This window comes from Microcaecilia unicolor, chromosome 9 (genome assembly GCF_901765095.1).
Source record: "Microcaecilia unicolor chromosome 9, aMicUni1.1, whole genome shotgun sequence".
In the NCBI taxonomy this organism is placed as follows: Eukaryota; Metazoa; Chordata; class Amphibia; order Gymnophiona; family Siphonopidae; genus Microcaecilia; species Microcaecilia unicolor.
In genome coordinates, this window is record NC_044039.1 from 142,334,661 (window position 1) to 142,352,950 (window position 18,290).

Genomic DNA, 18,290 nt, shown 5'->3' on the forward strand with positions numbered 1-18,290 from the left:
TCTCATGCACAACACGTCTATTGTATACCAGAATATAAGGGGCGTGTATTGGTTTCATTCACATTTGGGAAGACCAACAGTGGAATCCCAGAACTTTTTAAACTGTAGTTTATGATGTATTACACTACTGCTTCAGTGGTATGCCAGGACGTTTTGGTAAAAAAATCACTTGCAGCAATAATCACAAAACATATGGCTCACATTTAAAAGACGCGGAAATATCTGCTTTTACAGCTGGAATCACACACCACATTGTTTCTCAGGATCTGGAGTCTCAGTGAACAGCTGACGAGATAAAAGCAATGGGTGCCAACATACAATCTTTTGCTTCTTGTACAATATAATATTAATTCCCTCAGGCCCTCTTCCTTGCAGAATTGGGTTTGTAAATAAAATCTAAGCACCTGTGACAGTATAAAGTTTGACTTTTTTTTTGTAGTCTTTCTGAATCTCTTTTTATGTCATGTGCCTTGCTCACTTGTAACAAATCTCTAACCTTTGATGTACCCACAGCTCTTCACTCATTCATTTGTAAAACAAGACTAAAGGCTTGTACCACCTTAGGAGAGTCCCTAAAAATAAGGACAGAAAACATTTTTGCAACAGTCACGCAGAAAACAATTTATTACTGCATAATTTATTTAGGGGTCCACAGTAAAACGTGGCCTGCATATTTTGGGTGAGCACTGGGCCATTTGTGGCAGGGAAAAAAGGCTTTTTATTTTTAACTTGTAAAACAGGCCCGTTTCTCACAGAAATGAAATGGGCGCTAGCAAGATTATCCTCCGAGTTCCAGCTTGGCCCCATCCCTCCCGAGTTCCAGGCTCCGCTCCCTCTCCTCTGAGAGAGTGAGTGTATGTGTGAGAATTAGACTGTGTGCGAGTGTGTATGTGAGACAGAGAAAGAGTGTGTTTCAGAGAGATAGTGTGTGTGTGACAGAGTGTGTGTGTGTGTGATAGAGAGACTCTATGCCAGTGTGTGTGATAGTGTGTGTGCATATGCGGTGGGTGGCCCAACTGTTTGGGGAGGCTAAAGGGGGTGGGGTTAGGGGTGGGGCCAGGGGCGGGGCTTACATCCATAATTGTCTGACAACACACAGAAAAAAAAATAAGCAAAAATAAAATAGTCACAATTAATACCTTTTATTACATTTAGATATTAGATATGTATCATATGTCAAAGAATAAAGTGGTTGCTCAAAGCATATACTAATCACAATCATTCAACTGCAAAACACTATGCACAACTTTGTGCAAAAACACACTCAGAAACTTACTGTACCAAAAATATTACACTGGGCAGAACCTAATACACCATATACCACCCAAATGGATATCACAGACCGAAGACCGTCAACAATATGAAACATGGGATCATATCACAATTCTCATGTACAGCCACAAAACATCCTTTTAAGGTGGAAATTCACAATGAGCTCCTTTTATTAATGACCAGATAAAGAACAGTTTTCAAATTTCAATTGTGGCACAGTATAAGTCATCACAATTCACAAACAAAATATAGAAAAACCAAAAGCATTAGGGGCTTATAGCCCATTTAGGTATGTTTAAACAAAAGATATGTGCATGAAACAAAATATTTTTTTTTTACTTGTTTTGTTTTAAAACCTGCTTCAGAGTCAGCAGCACCTACCTCTGTCTCCAGGCTGAAATCCAATGAATGCGCAAATTTCTGGGTGTGGATGTGGAAGGAAGTGGGAGGGAACATCTCTCAGACTCTCTGTCTCTTCTCTTCTTCTTCTTGCCTTCCCTACATGCCCCTCCCACGCGTTTCAGCTTATGCGGAACAGGAGTACACGGGACGGGAGCGAGCGCTCGAAGGCTCAAGGCTGACTAACTGGCTCTGGCTGCTTGAGCTGAGGCAGGGCAAGGGTGCGAGGCGAAGAATTTCAGAAAGATGAAGCAGGTAGCATTGCACTGCAGGCATATAGGACCGCGGCGCACCGGTGTGAGAGCCCGAGCGGGCCGGGTGGACGGGCGGAACTCAACTGCCTGGGTAGGCTGAATTTGGGATGGCAAGGCATGTCAGCTCGGGCTCGGCATCGTGGGTGTCGCATCGGTCCGAAACAGAGATGATCCTGATTCTTGCAGCGAGCCCCGGGCGGGCGGAACTCTGGGGGCTGATGGCGTGTCGTGGTGTCGGCAGCGTTGTGGTCGGTCCAACCTGTCAATCATAATCCGACGATCCTGTGGCTGGGGAGGCTTAGCCTCCCCAAGCCTCTTATACTGGGCGCCTATGTGTGTGTGTGAGAATTAGGCTGTGTGCGAGTGTGTATGTGTGAAAGAGAATGTTAGAGAGTGTGTCTCTGACAGAGTGTGTGAGATAGACAGTGTGTGTCTGAGAGAGAGAGTGTGTCTCTGACAGAGAGATTGTCTGAGACAGTGTGTGTTAGAGAGTTTGTGTGTGTGTGAGTGTGTGAATGTGTATGTGTGTGAGTGTGTGAGAGTGTGTGTGCATGTGAGAGAGTGTGTCTGTGACCGAGAAAGCGTGTGTGAGTATGATGTAGTCCTTGCGGCGCAGGAGTTGGGAGGTCAGTGGCGAATTGTGGTGCGAGTTCTGCACTTGCCCGTTTTCCACCACCCTGCTTGTTTCGATGCACTTCGATCGGCACAGGAGTCTGTACATCAACTGCCAGTTGTGTCGCGAGTCCCTGCCTTGCGGCCATTCTGAGTTCCAGGCCCTCCTCCCCTCCGAGTTCCATGCCCCCCTCTCTCCCTCTCTGTCCCCTCCGAGTGGCAGCACGACCTGCATTGGCCGCCCTCTTCTCTTAGTCCTCCGCCTGCCCCTCGCCTTCCTAAGTGCCGCCTGTAAGTGCCTCCGAGTTCCAGACACCCGCGCCTCCCCTGTGTTGCCCGCCCTCTTCTCAGTCCTCCGCTTGCCCCTCGCCTTCCTAAGTGCCAGCTGTAAGTGCCTCCGAGTTCCAGACACCCGTGCCGCCCCTGTGTTGCCCGCCCTCTTCTCTTAGTCCTCCGCCTGCCCTTCGCCTTCCTAAGTACCAGCTGCTTGTTCCAGTACACCGGCTCCAGTCTGCCTGAACCAGCTTCTCCCTGCTTATTCCAATACACCTGCTCCAGCCTGCCCGCTCCAGTACATCTGCTCCAGCGTGCTCTGATCCACCTGAACCAGCTTCTCCCTGCCTGTTCCAGTCCATCTGCTCCAGCCTGCTTGCTCCAGCTTCTCCCTGCTCATCTGCACCAGCTTGTTCCAACCTGCCTGCTAGCTTGTCAGCCATTGACTTACTCGCCTGCCTGCTAACTTGTCAGCCCTTGTCTTATCTGCTCTCCAGAATCTCCCTGCTCGTTCTTGTCCACCGGCTCCAGCATGCCCCAACCCGCCTACTAGCTTGTCAACCACTGATTTACTTGCCTACCTACTAACTTGTCAGCCATTGACCTACCTACCCCCCCAGCCTCTCCCTGCTCATCCCTGTCCATCCGCACCAGCTTGCTCCAGCCCGCCTGCTAGTTTGGCAGCCACTACCTCACTTGCCTGCCTGCTAACTTGTCAGCCATTGACTTACCTGCTCTCCAGTCCATCTATCCCTCCAATTCCAAGCCTCCGACTCTCCGCTCTATCTATCTACTTCTCACCTCAGTCTCTACACTTACACCGCAATCACTACTTATGGCCCCTGTCCACATCCTCTTCCTTGCCCTGTCCCTTCCTAATCTTTTTCCCCTCCCCTTACCGCTGTCCACTGCTGGAACTCATTGCCCACCTGTGTTCCCTCCCAACCTGCCCACTACGGCAATACCCTATCCACCCCCATCCCTCACCACCTCACCATCTCTCTTGTCCCCCTCCTCCTTCCTAGCCCTTAATCTTCAACACCTCCTTCCTACCATTAACCCTTCACCATTCCTCCTAAGTGCACCCCGTCTTTGTCGCCTTCGTCGCCCGACCTCCCCCACCCTCCTCCGCACTCTCCTGCTCCTCCTCCTGCTATCCGCGGGAGACATTAATCCTAATCCAGGCCCCCTCACCTGTCCTCCTCCTATCCACACAAACGATTCCGTGACGCCTCCAATCTCATCTCTATTCCCCTCCTCCCCCCCTCTTCCCTCCCCTTCTCATGTGCCTTGTGGAATGCCCACTCGGTCTGCAACAAACTGCCCTTCATCCACGATCTCTTCATCTCTTGCTCCCTTCAACTACTCGCCCTAACCGAAACCTGGCTCTCCCCTAACAACTCTGCCTCAGTCGCCGCCCTTTGTCATGGAGGTTATCTCTTCTCCCACACTCCCCGCCCAGATGGCCGTGGCGGAGGCGTCGGGCTACTTCTCTCGCCCTCCTGTAGTTTCCAACCCCTCCTCCTGCCGCAGTCTCACTGCTTCTCGTCCTTTGAAGCTCACTCCATCCGACTATTCTACCCATTACCACTCAGAGTTGCCGTCATCTACCGCCCCCCTGATAAGCCCCTCTCTTCATTCCTTACTGACTTCGACGCCTGGCTCACCGTCTTTCTTGATCCCGCATCTCCATCCCTCATTCTTGGTGATTTTAACATTCACGTTGACAACCCATCCAACTCCTACGCTTCTAAATTCCTCACTCTGATATCCTCCTTTAACCTCCGACTATCCTCTACCGCCCCTACTCACCGTGATGGCCATTGTCTCGACCTCGTTCTCTTCTCTTCCTGCTCACCTTCTAATTTCTGCACCTCAGTCCTTCCTATCTCAGATCATCACCTAATCACCCTCACACTTCATCATCCTCCCCCTCAACCTCGCCCAACTATAACCACTACCTTCAGGAATCTCCAAGCTGATGACCCCCCTACCCTATCCTCTCACATCTCCAATCTCTTCCCATCCATCTTGTCTTCTGAATCTGTCGACACGGCTGTCTCTACCTACAATGAAATTCTCTCCACTGCTCTGGATACCCTAGCACCATCTGTCTCTCGCCCCACTAAGCGCATTAATCCTCAGCCCTGGTTAACTCCATGCATCCGTTACCTTTGCTCCTGCACCCGATCTGCTGAACGACTCTGGAGGAAATCTCGCACCCTGTCAGAATTCACCCATTACAAATTCATGCTATCCTCCTTCCAGTCCTCCCTATTCCTTGCCAAACAGGAATATTATTCTCAATTAACCAATTCTCTTGGCTCCAACCCTCGTCGCCTCTTCGCAACCCTCAACTCCCTACTTAAAGTGCCCTCCGCTCCCACCCCCCCTCACTCTCTCCTCAAACATTAGCTGACTACTTCCGCGATAAAGTGCAGAAGATAAACCTTGAATTCACCTCCAAGCCTTCTCCTCCCTGTGACTTCTTAACCCACTCCCTCAACCAACCTAACCTGTCCTCCTTCTCCTCCTTCCCTGAGACCACCGAAGAGGAAACTGCTCGCCTTCTTTCTTCCTCTAAGTGCACCACCTGTTCCTCTGACCCCATTCCCACCAATCTGCTTACCAACATCTCTCCTACAGTTAACCCCTCAATCTGTCACATACTCAACCTCTCTCTCTCCACTGCTACTGTCCCTGACACCTTCAAGCATGCTGTAGTCACTCCACTTCTTAAAAAACCATCACTTGACCCCACCTGTCCCTCCAATTACCGCCCCATCTCCCTTCTACCCTTCCTCTCCAAATTACTTGAACGCGCTGTCCACAGCCGCTGCCTTGATTTCCTCTCCTCTCAGGCCATCCTTGATCCGCTTCAATCCGGCTTTCGCCCACTACACTCAACAGAAACAGCTCTCTCCAAAGTCTGCAATGACCTGTTCCTTGCCAAATCCAAAGGTCACTACTCCATCCTTATCCTCCTCGACTTATCTGCCGCCTTCGACACCGTCAATCATAATTTACTTCTTGACACACTGTCCTCATTTGGATTCCAGGGCCCCGTCCTCTTCTGGTTCTCCTCGTATCTTTCCCAACGCACCTTCAGAGTATTTTCTAATGGCTCTTCTTCCACCCCCATCCCGCTCTCTGTTGGGGTTCCTCAAGGATCTGTCCTTGGACCGCTTCTTTTCTCAATATACACCTCTTCCCTGGGCTCACTGATATCACATGGTTTCCAGTACCATCTCTATGCCAATGACACCCAGCTCTACCTCTCCACTCCTGACATCACAGTCGAAACCCAGGCCAAAGTCTCGGCCTGCCTCTCAGATATCGCCGCCTGGATGTCCAACCATCATCTGAAACTGAACATGGCAAAGACTGAGCTCCTTGTCTTCCCACCCAAACCCTCATCTCCTCTTCCCCCACTCTCTGTCTCTGTTGACAACACCCTCATCCTCCCCGTCTCGTCAGCCCGCAATCTCGGAGTCATTTTCGACTCCTCCCTCTCCTTCTCTGCCCATATCCAGCAGACAGCTAAGACCTGTCGCTTCTTCCTCTATAATATTAGCAAAATCCACCCATTCCTCTCTGAACAGATCACCCGAACCCTCGTCCACTCACTCGTTACCTCTCGTCTTGACTATTGCAACCTTCTCCTTGCTGGTCTCCCGCTTAGCCACCTATCCCCCCTTCAATCTGTCCAAAATTCTGCTGCATGTCTTATCTACCACGTGAACCGATACTCTCATATCACCCCTCTCCTCAAGTCGCTTCACTGGCTCCCGATTCGCTACCGTATTCAGTTCAAGCTTCTCCTAATGACCTTCAAATGCACTCAATCTGCAGCCCCCCATTACCTCTCTACCCTCCTCTCCCCCTATGTCCCCACCCGTAACCTCCACTCTCAGGACAAATCACTCCTATCTGTACCCTTCTCCACCACCGCTAACTCCAGACTCCGTCCCTTCTGCCTCGCATCACCTTATGCCTGGAACAGACTCCCCGAGCCCATACGCCATGCGCCCTCCCTGCCCATCTTTAAGTCCTTACTCAAAACCCATCTCTTCTCCCTTGCTTTTGGCGCCTAACCACCTCCCCCATTCATGATACACTGACTACACTGACTACATAGTTTGTTACCTTTAGATTGTAAGCTCTCTTGAGCAGGGACTGTCCTTCCCCATGTTTTAACTTGTACAGCGCTGCGTAACCCTAGTAGCGCTATAGAAATGCTAAGTAGTAGTAGTAGTAGAGTTCCAGACCCCTGCACCTCCCTCCCTCTCTCCCCTCCGAGTGCAAGCACGACCTTTCCTCCGCCTGCCCCTCGCCTTCCTAAGTGCTGGTTCTAATTTAAAATTTGTTACCTCGTGGTCCTGCGGCAGCAGTGAAAGTCGAGCAGGCACAGCGCCTCAGCCTGCCTTCCCTTCTGATTCAGCTCTGCCTCTGGTCCCGCCCTCATTTCCTGTTAACAGAAGGGTGGGACCAGAGGCAGAGCTGAGACAGAAGGGAAGGCAGGCTGAAGCACCGTGCCTGCTTGCCTTCACTGCTGCCGCCGGACCCCAAGGTAAGAATTTTAAAATTCTGGCCGGCACACAGGAAGGCGAGGGGCAGGTGGAGGACAGGTCATACTTGCACTCAGAGGGAGAGAGAGAGAGAGGGAGGGAGGCGTGGGGGTCTGGAACTCTGAGGGCAGGGGGGCTGGAACTCGGAGGAGAGGGAGGGGGAGGAGGAAAGGGGGCCTGGAACTCGGAGGGAGGACGGGGGGAAGGAGGGAGGGGGCGATTCTCTCCTCACCTCCAATGTTCTGTGGCTGGCTGGTGCTGGCTTCCCTTCCCTCTCACTGATTTGCCTCTGACATCATCGCGAGGGCGGGCCAATGGGAAGTGTGTTACGAAACCAGGCATCCAGACGTAGAACGTTGGAGGTGCAAATTATTATATAGGATGGGTTGGGAAATGGGCATGCACTGAAATTAAAACTAGCAAGTGCCTATTTACAGCCCAAGCCTTTACCATCTGCCACTAGCGGTAAGGGCTCATGCGCTACCCATTTGGTAACCATGCAGCATGTGCCAACTGCTGATTACCGCTGGATTCAGTGTGCACCAAACTCAGAATTACCGCCGGGCACATGCACTAGCCTGGCAGTAGTGCCAATTTGGCATGCACTTCCTGCACATTAGCCCCCCCACACACAGTAAATGGCCCCCGTTTATATCATTTATGTGACCAAGATCATTCACACAGCCTCTACAATATGCTCATTTCAGCAAGACTTATGGCCCCTTTTTTCTACTAAAACATGCTTCTTCTAATTTTTATTTATTTTATTTATTTGTAGCATTTGTACCCCACATTTTCTCACCAATTTGCAGGCTCAATGTGGCTTACATTTGCCGTAATGGTGATTGCCATTTCCGGGTAACAGAATTACAAATGGTATAGTGTTAAGGTGTATACATACATGATGTCATTCATGGAACAGATCATGGTATGTTTACATACCATGTGCATACATACATGGTGAAGAAGAATACATTATGGTATTGCATAAAGGTTCCTGAGTAACAAGTGGTATATCGTTAAGGTGCATACATACACGGTAACATACATGGACCAGATCATGGTATACAGTATTTGTATACCATGTGCATACATACATGGTAAAGAAGAATACAATATGGTATTGCATAAAGGTTCCTGATTAATAAATTGGATTGTGACATACATTAGGTCATCTACTATAAAGAGATTCTATTCGACAAGAGGTCTAAAGTGGTAGTGCTTAAATATAGGTAAAATAGTAACATAGTAGATGACGGCAGAAAAAGACCTGCACGGTCCAGCCAGTCTGCCCAACAAAACAACTCATATGTGCTACTTTTTGTGTATACCCTACTTTGATTTGTACCTGTGCTCTTCAGGGCACAGACCGTATAAATCTGCCCAGCACTATCCCCGCCTCCCAAGGAGGGCAATCAAATGTGATAGTCTTTTGGTTTTGTATAGATCTTGTGTAGTGTTATTATTTAGTGTTTAAGATGGATGATTATGGTATGCCTTCTTGAAAAGATCTGTTTTTTAGTAGCCTTCGGAAGATGGTTAGGTCTTGCATTGTTTTTATTGCCTTCGGTAGTGCATTCCATAGCTGTGTGCAGATGTATGAGAAACTGGTCGCTTATGTGGATTTATATTTTAGCCCCTTACAGTTAGGGTAGTGGAGATTGAGGAATGTTCGTGATGACCTTTTTGCATTCCTGGTAGGCAAGTCTATAAGGTCTGACATATAGGTCGGGGCTTCCCCGTAAATGATTTTGTGGACCAGGGTGCACACTTTGAACACAATTCGTTCTTTTAGTGGGAGCCAGTGCAATTTTTCTCTTAGGGGTTTGGCGCTTTTGTATTTTGCTTTCCCAAATATGAGTCTGGCTGCTGTGTTTTGAGCAGTTTGAAGCTTCTTAATGATTTGTTCTTTGCATCCGGCATAAATGGCGTTGCAGTAGTGTAGGTGACGTAGCACCATTGATTGTACTAGGCTGTGGAATACTTCCCTTGGGAAAAAAGGTTTGATTCTTTTAAGTTTCCACATTGAGTAGAACATTTTCTTTGCTGTATTTTTCGCATGGTCTTCAAGTGTGAGATTTCAGTCAATTGTGACTCCCAGAATTTTTAGGCTGTCTGATACCGGAAGGGTGTAGTCTGGGGTGTTTATGGTGTTGGGTTTGTTTGTTTGTTTGGGTTTGTTTATTAATGCATTCATATGTATCAACTGACATGAGGCAAGCATGTTTTAGTAGAAAGAATGATAGGTCATGATATGAGAATCAAAAGGAGTTGACTGAGGGAGTAGCAAGACAACATGGTTCTTCACATAAGGGTGGTGATGTTTCCTGATGGAGCTGCTGCAGGCAAAAACAATATCAGGATTCAGGAAAGCCTAGGATAAGTACAGAGGATCCTTAGTCACCAGAAAGTGATGATAAAAGCCAGAGTTTAAGTAGAGTCCCTGATATTGCAACAAGAAAGAAAAATGGGCAGATTATATTGGTCTTTATCTGCCAACAGTAGTCATTTTCTAAAAAATACCCCCAAAACAACAACAACACAAAAATGATAACAAATGGTTTCACTTTGCACTCTAGCTACAGTGGCAAAAAGGAATGTTGATAATCTGGCAGAAAACCACCACTGTCTGCCACCCTATTATTTTCATCATTTGTACAGAGCTAACAACAAACAAACAGAATATGTGTCCATAATGCAGAGTCCTCTCTTGCTCTGCATTATGGACACATATTCTGTTGTTTGTTTTTTTTAATTTATGTATTCTATACTTTGCTTCTAATTTAGACTTACAGTACTTTATAGGTAGAATGAACAGTTCCTCAATAAAAGTTTAGGTGGAATACAAATGCATGAATTAATAAATTATATTTACGTTCTCAGGGTTTCAGAACCAGTGTTTCATGTGTTAGTTTTCTCACACAAAGCACTTGCCTTATTAGAGGTCAGTGTCCCATTGGTTAAAGTATAGGTCCTGGAATTTGAATTCTTGAGATTCTAATCCCAGTATTGTCAGTGAGTCTGGGGCTGACTACTGAGAGCTGGTTTGAGATTGTTCTGTGATGGCTGGTGGATGTGCTTTTTTATTTTTTTATTTGAGTATATCTAAACACAAAGGGAAAACTCGCTTAAAGTCAATGTTCACAATAAGGCAAAAAGCGAGCTTATATTTTTATATGGATTGAAAATACAAGCTTGCTTTTTGACTTAGTATATCTAAACACAAATATAAGCTACAGGGGATACCCCCTGAAACTTTGACCCCAGCAGAAACATGCCAGCTTTCTATTCAGGGTTTTGCTCAAATGCTATCTTTGTCAGGTGGATCCACTAAGCTGGAGGCAGGAGAGGCTGCTTCTAGCCTGGCAGATGTGGTTTCACTTAACCCAGCGCAGCAACCCATTCAGCTGCTGGTGCAAGCTTGGAGCTATCACTGGGTTCTGAGATGACAATATAGACAGGAGATATCATACTGGATGATGTGCTGAGTATGACCCTTGCAAGAGTGTTGGGGGCCAGACCCAGAATGGAATATGTGGAAAACTTGAAGAGAAGGATTTGGGGAACTCATGGATTCCAAAAAGTGCTGTCTTGTGACCATAATGGCTAGGCTAGGAGAGAAAGGGTTACAATAGGGAGAAATCACAAGCAATTGTAGAAGATGATTTATACCCCTGTAGAGGTTGATTTTAATTCACTAGAAGCCCAAATGAGCAGCAGGAAATTGCTGAGCCACACAAAACCCCAAATAGCAGTCACTTTTAATCAAGTACAAACAGGGTTTCATTTACTGGCTTGTGTTAAAGCAAGTTACATGCTTAGTTAGTAAACAGACCCCATTGATAATGAGGTTTGTGTTAAATCTCATGAACACAGATTAAGAAGCACTGGAATTGTTGGTGGGGATAGGGGTAAGTGATATGGCTATTTCCTTATCTTCTGATTTTATACAGTTTACACCAGCTCTTTTGAGGTTGTAGAAGGCTGCCACCATAACACATGCTTTCTGGTTTGCCCTGCCATCAGTACATGAAGCTCGTTTATGAGAGCAGACTGGACACATATCACCTGCTCATTCACAGAAACTGGGAGAGCTATCTGCTTGGGCCACCCTTAGCTCTAAGGCTCAAAAGGTTGTGATACAGGGCAAGCTGACAAGTATCATGAAACTTGAAAACATTCTCACCAGCATATTCACTGTGGTCAGTCCCACACTGTAGAATGCTCTCCCCTCTCCATCTCTGCCTTGAGCAATCAATGGATAAATTCAAAACAGGTCTGAATACCTTCCTATTTCAAGATGCTTTTGGTTACTGATCCTTTGCCTTTTCCATGATGTGAAGTGAGATTGTGAGGGTGGTGGCTGGATCAGCAACACAACTGATTTTCTCTCTTAAGTCTCATATATTCTGCTCTCACTCTCATATCCTATATTTTATTGTAGTTCCTTTCCATGTTCAACTTCCATTTTATTGTACAGTGCTCTGATGATATACCACTTGTGAGGGATCCTAAGTCCTAATAAACTTGAATGTTCTTGTGGCTCAGTTCATTCAGGTGTTCACTAGGTAACAAAATAGTCCACCTTAATAACAAACTCTTCATATAACAGGAAAAATATTGTATTTATTTCAGTCATATTCAATCAAAAGCCTCCTTATTACAAACAATTTCTGGCTCTGCTTCTGCTGCTTATAAAGATGAATCTATAATAAAATGGTTCCTTTATGCTTCTCTCTAGTATGACTAGACAAATAATGAACTCAAAGAGATGTCACACAACTCAACATCATAAAGGCGCTGAAGTAGCAGACAGTGATCAATAATATCAAAAGCAGAGGAAAGATCAAGAAAGACAAGAATGATAGAACAGCATTGATCAATAACAGTTTGTATTTCATAGGCCATTGCTACCAAGAGTGCTTCTGTTTTGTGATCCAATTGGAAGCTTGCATGCTCAAGGTATAATATAAGAGCCTTGTTCAGAAAGCGAGAGTTGATCACGGATCAGCTTCCAAGTAGCTTTGCGAAAAATAGTAGGATGGAAATAGGGTGAAAGTTGGAGCACTTGAAGAATCTAAAGCATTTTTCCACTATGGGAGTGAGGAGGGAATAACCATGGCATGTTTCCAAAAAGTGTGTGTGTGTATGTTGTTGGGGGAGGGGGACTAAACCTTGTGTCAGGCTTGTCTGGAAGATGGAAAGGAATTTGGGTAGTAGTGAAGTGTTAGCCTTGGAATCAAAGCAGAGGCCAAGGATCTAGAGCAGAGAAGGTAGAGTGTAAGGCAGATATAATTGTTGTATGGCTATGGAAGTGTAGAGGCTTGGAAGATCACAAGATAGGTGCAGAAAGTGAGAAGCAGTACCTGTTGGTGAAGTGGAGAGATGAGAATATCAAGATAATTGGTTGAGATAAGGTCAGAGGTTAGCAGGGCTTTGGAGCCTAAGGAACAAGTGTTCAGGAGGCATAGCAGAGAGGTAACAGGGATGTCAGATTGCTATGAAGGGATGGACACAAGACAGTTTGGAAGTTGTGTAGGCTTACTTGAAGTCAAAGGAAGTGGATGGTGACCACAAACCAGGCAGACGATATCAGGTGGAATCAGGGCCGCCGAGAGGGGGGGACAGGGGGGACAAAAGTCCCGGGGCCCGGCGCCGCCGCCACCTGGCCCGCCCTCCGTCACTCCTGGAACTAACCTTAAGCCTCCTTTCACTTTGTAGCAAGCAGCAGCAGGTCAGGCCACTCCTTCCTTCCATGTCCCGCCCTCGCCTGACGTAACGTCCGCGAGGGCGGGGCACGGGAGGAAGGAGGAGAGGTCTGCCTTGCCACTGCTTGCTGCGAAGTGAAAGGAGGCTTAAGGTTAGTTCCGAGGGCCCGGCCCGATAGCGGGTGGAGGGGGCCCGGCAACCTTGGGTGGGTGGGCAGCGGGGGGGCCTGGCGATCTCAGGTGGGCGGCGACCTCGGGTGGGGGGGCCCGGGGGGCGGCCTTGTCCCGGGCCCAGCTCTCGGTGGCCCTGGGTGGAATGATTAAGTAGAAGAGGACAGCCCTCAAGATACATAGAGGTACAGGAAAGCTAGTATGAAAATGGAAGTACTTCTGGAGGCACCCTAAGGAGTAGGTCCTGCTGCTTAGATGCACACCTTCAGTATGCACCCATGATATAAGACTCTTAGCCAGAGTTAGTAGAAATCATTGCTGGGTGATGATGGAACCTTTGGGGTGGGCTAGCAGTGAGAGAGTGGTATTGGGTTAGAGCGGGTAGCAGCAGGATGGTAACGGGACCGATGGGGTGGACCAGTTGCACTAACCAGCTAGCTATGTGCTTTAAGATAGGATAGCTTTTTTGCTGGCCTGCCTTTAATCACATAGCTATCTAGACAGTGGCTGAATATTGCTGACTATCTGCTGCTGAATATTGATGAACCACCAAACAAAACAAAACATGAATCAAAACATGGGAGGAGTATGAAACAATCACAAAAAATGAGAACTTCTGCAAAAATAACTGAAAAATATTTAAATAATTACAAACCAATGGTTTGCCAGCACGTGTTTTCACTTTGATACATCAGTTGTGACACAGGTCTTCCTGCCTCTCTGCACAAGTAATATATCTTATAGTATGTCCTTGAAAACTTTTATATTGGCCATACCAAATGTGCAGTTAAAATCAGAATCCTTGAACATCTTAGCCATTCACAATGCAGATCAAGATGCTCCCATTGGTTCAGCACTGGTCAAACATGTCACCACACTCTTCAAGATTTGCAATTTGTTGTTAGAAGTGTTTTCATCAGCTCATGGTGGTGATGGCTCTTGGCTCCTTTGGCAATGAGAGCAATGTTCAATTTATGCTTTGACCACTGTAGTACCTCTGAGTTTAAATAGGGAGGTTGAATGGCAAGCTTTTCTTTAATTATGTGTTTGTTGACCAATCATCTGTGGGTTACTGATTTTTAAAGGGTGCTAAAGGCAGAAGTAAGGTGCTGCTTAAGCAAGGCATTAACATGCTTGACTGGCTTAAAGAAAATCAGCTGAAAGCTCTCTCTCTTTTAATTAAAATTTGAGGCAATAAAATAGAGTATAAATTATGAACAATACAAAAGGCCAATCCAAAGGCAAGCCATGGAATACATAAAGCCCTCAAACAAGGGCTCTAGTTTAACAATATGGTGGAGTAAAATTCCCCCAAACCTAACTCTCTTTTTGATCTTTTTTTTCTTTTCTTATTAACTTATTGCTTCATTAACATTTTTCTTTTAGTTATAACTTGAATGTGAAGTGATTTGCCTGCTTGGGGGACACACGGATTTCTGAAGTGTACCGTCCTTTAGCTGATTTGCTTTTTGCCAATATTTTGAATATATCTAGAGTCTCCTTGAAGAAGCTATGGCAAAACATGGTCCATGTTGGGGACCGAGAAGCTTTAAAAGCTACATTAGTGGGGACGGTCACGTGATGCTGTAAGCAACGGTGGACGTGGGTCTCATCGTCAGCTCCGGAGCTCACCCTTAAAATCACCTTTGCAGTGGCTTATAGTCCTTCAAAAGTCAACATAAACAGCGATAAAGGAGCAGGAGTGCATGGACAAATTTTTAGTTCAAGCAGGGATGTCAACAACTGCAAAAACCTCTAAAAGAAAAGAAGATAAACTTCGAGGAGCGGAAAACAAAATGGCGCCGACGTCGCCGTCTGCTTTACCGCCGCAGAAGCCTACAGATGCATTAGTGGTGGAACTTACGGAGTCAGTAGTACATGCGCTAGACTCTCGTTTCACCCAACTGGCTGAACAAATTGCTGGAATTACGGCAATTACCTCAGAGTTATCTCGCCGTACAGGTGAATTGGAAACGCGAGTCTCGGAGGTAGAAGACGTCCAGAACAACTATGCGGAAAGTATAGCAAACCTGGAAAAAGCAACCAGAGAATATCAAGAAAAACTGGACGAGCTAGAAAACCGGGCTAGAAGAGAGAACCTGAGATTTGTAGGGTTTCCTGAAACATTGGCTGACAAGGATATAAAAACCACGCTGGAAACATGGCTGCAAGCGAGATTTCCTGAAGCTAATGAAGGACATGGAATTCACCTGGACAGAGCACATAGAACAGGCCAGAAACAAACGAGGAGTACTAGGCCCAGAGTGATTATCGCTAAATTTCATCGATACTCCCAGAAAGCTACAATACTTAGTTTGTACAAAAGCAACAAAGAAGAGGCGAAATTCGAAGGAGGCGCCATTAAAATATTTCAAGATTATTCAGCTACAATGGCGGCGCGACGCCGAGCATTTACGCCGGCCTGCTCTAAACTAGTGGAAAAGAAACAAAGATTTACGCTTCAATATCCTGCGATATTGAGGATACAAACGAGCAACGGGTGGAAAGCCTTTGAAACAGCAGAAGCTGCCATGAGCTGGATAAACTCAACAGAAGAAGGAACATGATTCTCTACTCAATATTTGAAAGGGACCTGACGCATAAAGGGAATTACAAAGAATAGAAGATCAGATTCTGAACTGTGCCAGTAGTAATGGACAAAAAGTTTATTTTTCAGATAAGTATAATTAAAATGTTAATTGTTACAAGATCTGTTAAAGTTCAAAGGAATATAAGAATATTTAAATATATACTTTGGGGGAAGGGGTGAAGCTCCGGGAGCATCAAGCGGACCCGTGTGTAAGACAACAAACACGCTAGAAAAGGGACAACAAGAAGGAAGGGATAATAAGATAGGGGGGGGGGGGGAGATTAAAAAAAAAGGGGGAGGGAAGGGAGGGACAATTTAAGCCAAGGTTCCTAAAGTACCATATAAGGTATCGATCCGCACATGAAGTGGAAATCAGGTTGGAAGGTGAAAGGTCCAGGCTGGGGGACCCGGAGCCTTGGAAATGGTTAAGAGTATATCTGCACACACTTATTTATAAAGGTAATGGCTAAGCCAGCAAATGTACGCTTAGTGTCCTGGAACGTGTCGGGGATAACCTCTCCAATAAAACGATCTAAGATCTTGACCCACCTAAAGAAACACAAGGCAACAATAGCATGTTTACAAGAAACCAAACTCTCTGATTCTGAACACCAAAAATTGAAGCAACAATGGGTGGGAGATTGTTATTACTCATCTGCGGGAGGTCGCAAAGGGGGCGTGGCCATACTTATAAAAAGAGGCATCCCCGGCATGTCCAGGCTGGTAGAAAAAGACACAGATGGAAGATACATATTGATCCACTTAAATTATTTGGGGTATGACTATTATATCTGTGGAATATATGGACCAAATATAAGAGATCCGAAATTCTTACATACCTTGGTGCAACTAGGACTCAAATATGACAATGCACCATGGATACTAATGGGTGACTTTAATCAAGTCTTAGATCCTAGCATGGATCGATCAGTGGCGATGACCTGGGGAGCGATGAGAAAGGGCAAGGGAATGGACTATTTGTGCAAGATGTTAGAAATAGTGGACCCCTGGCGTCTCTTACATCCGACACAGCGAGACTACACACATCTCTCTAAAGTACACAAGACTTGGTCACGGATAGATTACATCTTGATAAGCAATACCTTATTTCCCATGGTGCTTGAAGCGGAGGTGGGCCCGATGGCAATATCAGACCACACGTTAATTTGGGTGGAACTAGCAATGGGACCTCCAGTGGAACAATATAGGCGCTGGAGATTTCCAGCCTATTTACTAAACAATCCTGATTTTCGAACATTCTTAGAGAAGAAATGGGAAACATATACAGAGACGAATAAACAACACCAAGATACACCGGGATTATTTTGGGAAGCATCGAAGGCAGTTATCCGGGGGGATATCATCAGCTATGTGGCGGGTAGAAACAAAAGAATAGCACAAGGAATCATACAATTAGAACGCCAATATCTGCGCTCCAAAAGAAATCACCAAAATAATCCAACTGAAACACATTATGAACAAATGATGGCAGATCTGGCGGGACTAAACACGTTAATTCACGAGAAGACACAAAAATTATTGACACATAGACGATTCCATTATTATAAATTTGGGAATCGAAGTGGAAAGCTATTAGCAAGACTAACAAAGGTATGGACGGGACAGACCTTCATTCACACGTTAAAAACTATAGATGGTACCAGGAAGCATAAACCAACAGAGATATTGCAATTGTTCCAAGACTATTTCTCGGGAATGTATAAAGCGGAGTCGGAGGTGGAGGGTTCAGTGATCCAAGACTATCTGGAAGACTCAGGGATGCCACAGTTGTCACTAGAGATGAGAGCCCAGCTAAATGCCCCACTAAGTTTACAGGAAGTAAAAAAAGTAATTACAACCCTCTCAGGGGGAACAAGCCCAGGGATTGATGGGTTCTCAACAGAATATTATAAAATGTTGGCTCATAGAATAATGATACCATTAACAAAATATTTTGAGGAGGCCATAGAGCAGGGAAACCTATTCCCAAAAACGAATGATGCGCTTATAACTCTAATTCCGAAACCAGGGAAGTCACCAGAAGATCTAGAAGCATACAGGCCAATATCTTTACTAAACGTAGATTTGAAAATATTAGCTAAAATACTGGCGGATCGGTTAGCACAACATCTCCCACAACTTGTGGATGACCATCAAGTGGGCTTTGTAAGGGGAAGACACCCAGGCCTCAATGTTCGCAGGGCACTATTGGCGTTGGCGCATGGTAAGATTTCGAAAGAGCAATTGTTGCTGGTAAGCTTGGATGCAGCTAAGGCATTTGACAAAGTGCGATGGGGCTATTTATTTGAAGTTTTGAAATATATGGGCATGGATGGCTGGTATTTTAGAGCAGTGTCTACCCTCTATGCTGAGCCAACAGCACATATATTAGCGAATGGTATGGCATCCCCGGCATTCCCAATACGGAGGGGCACGAGGCAGG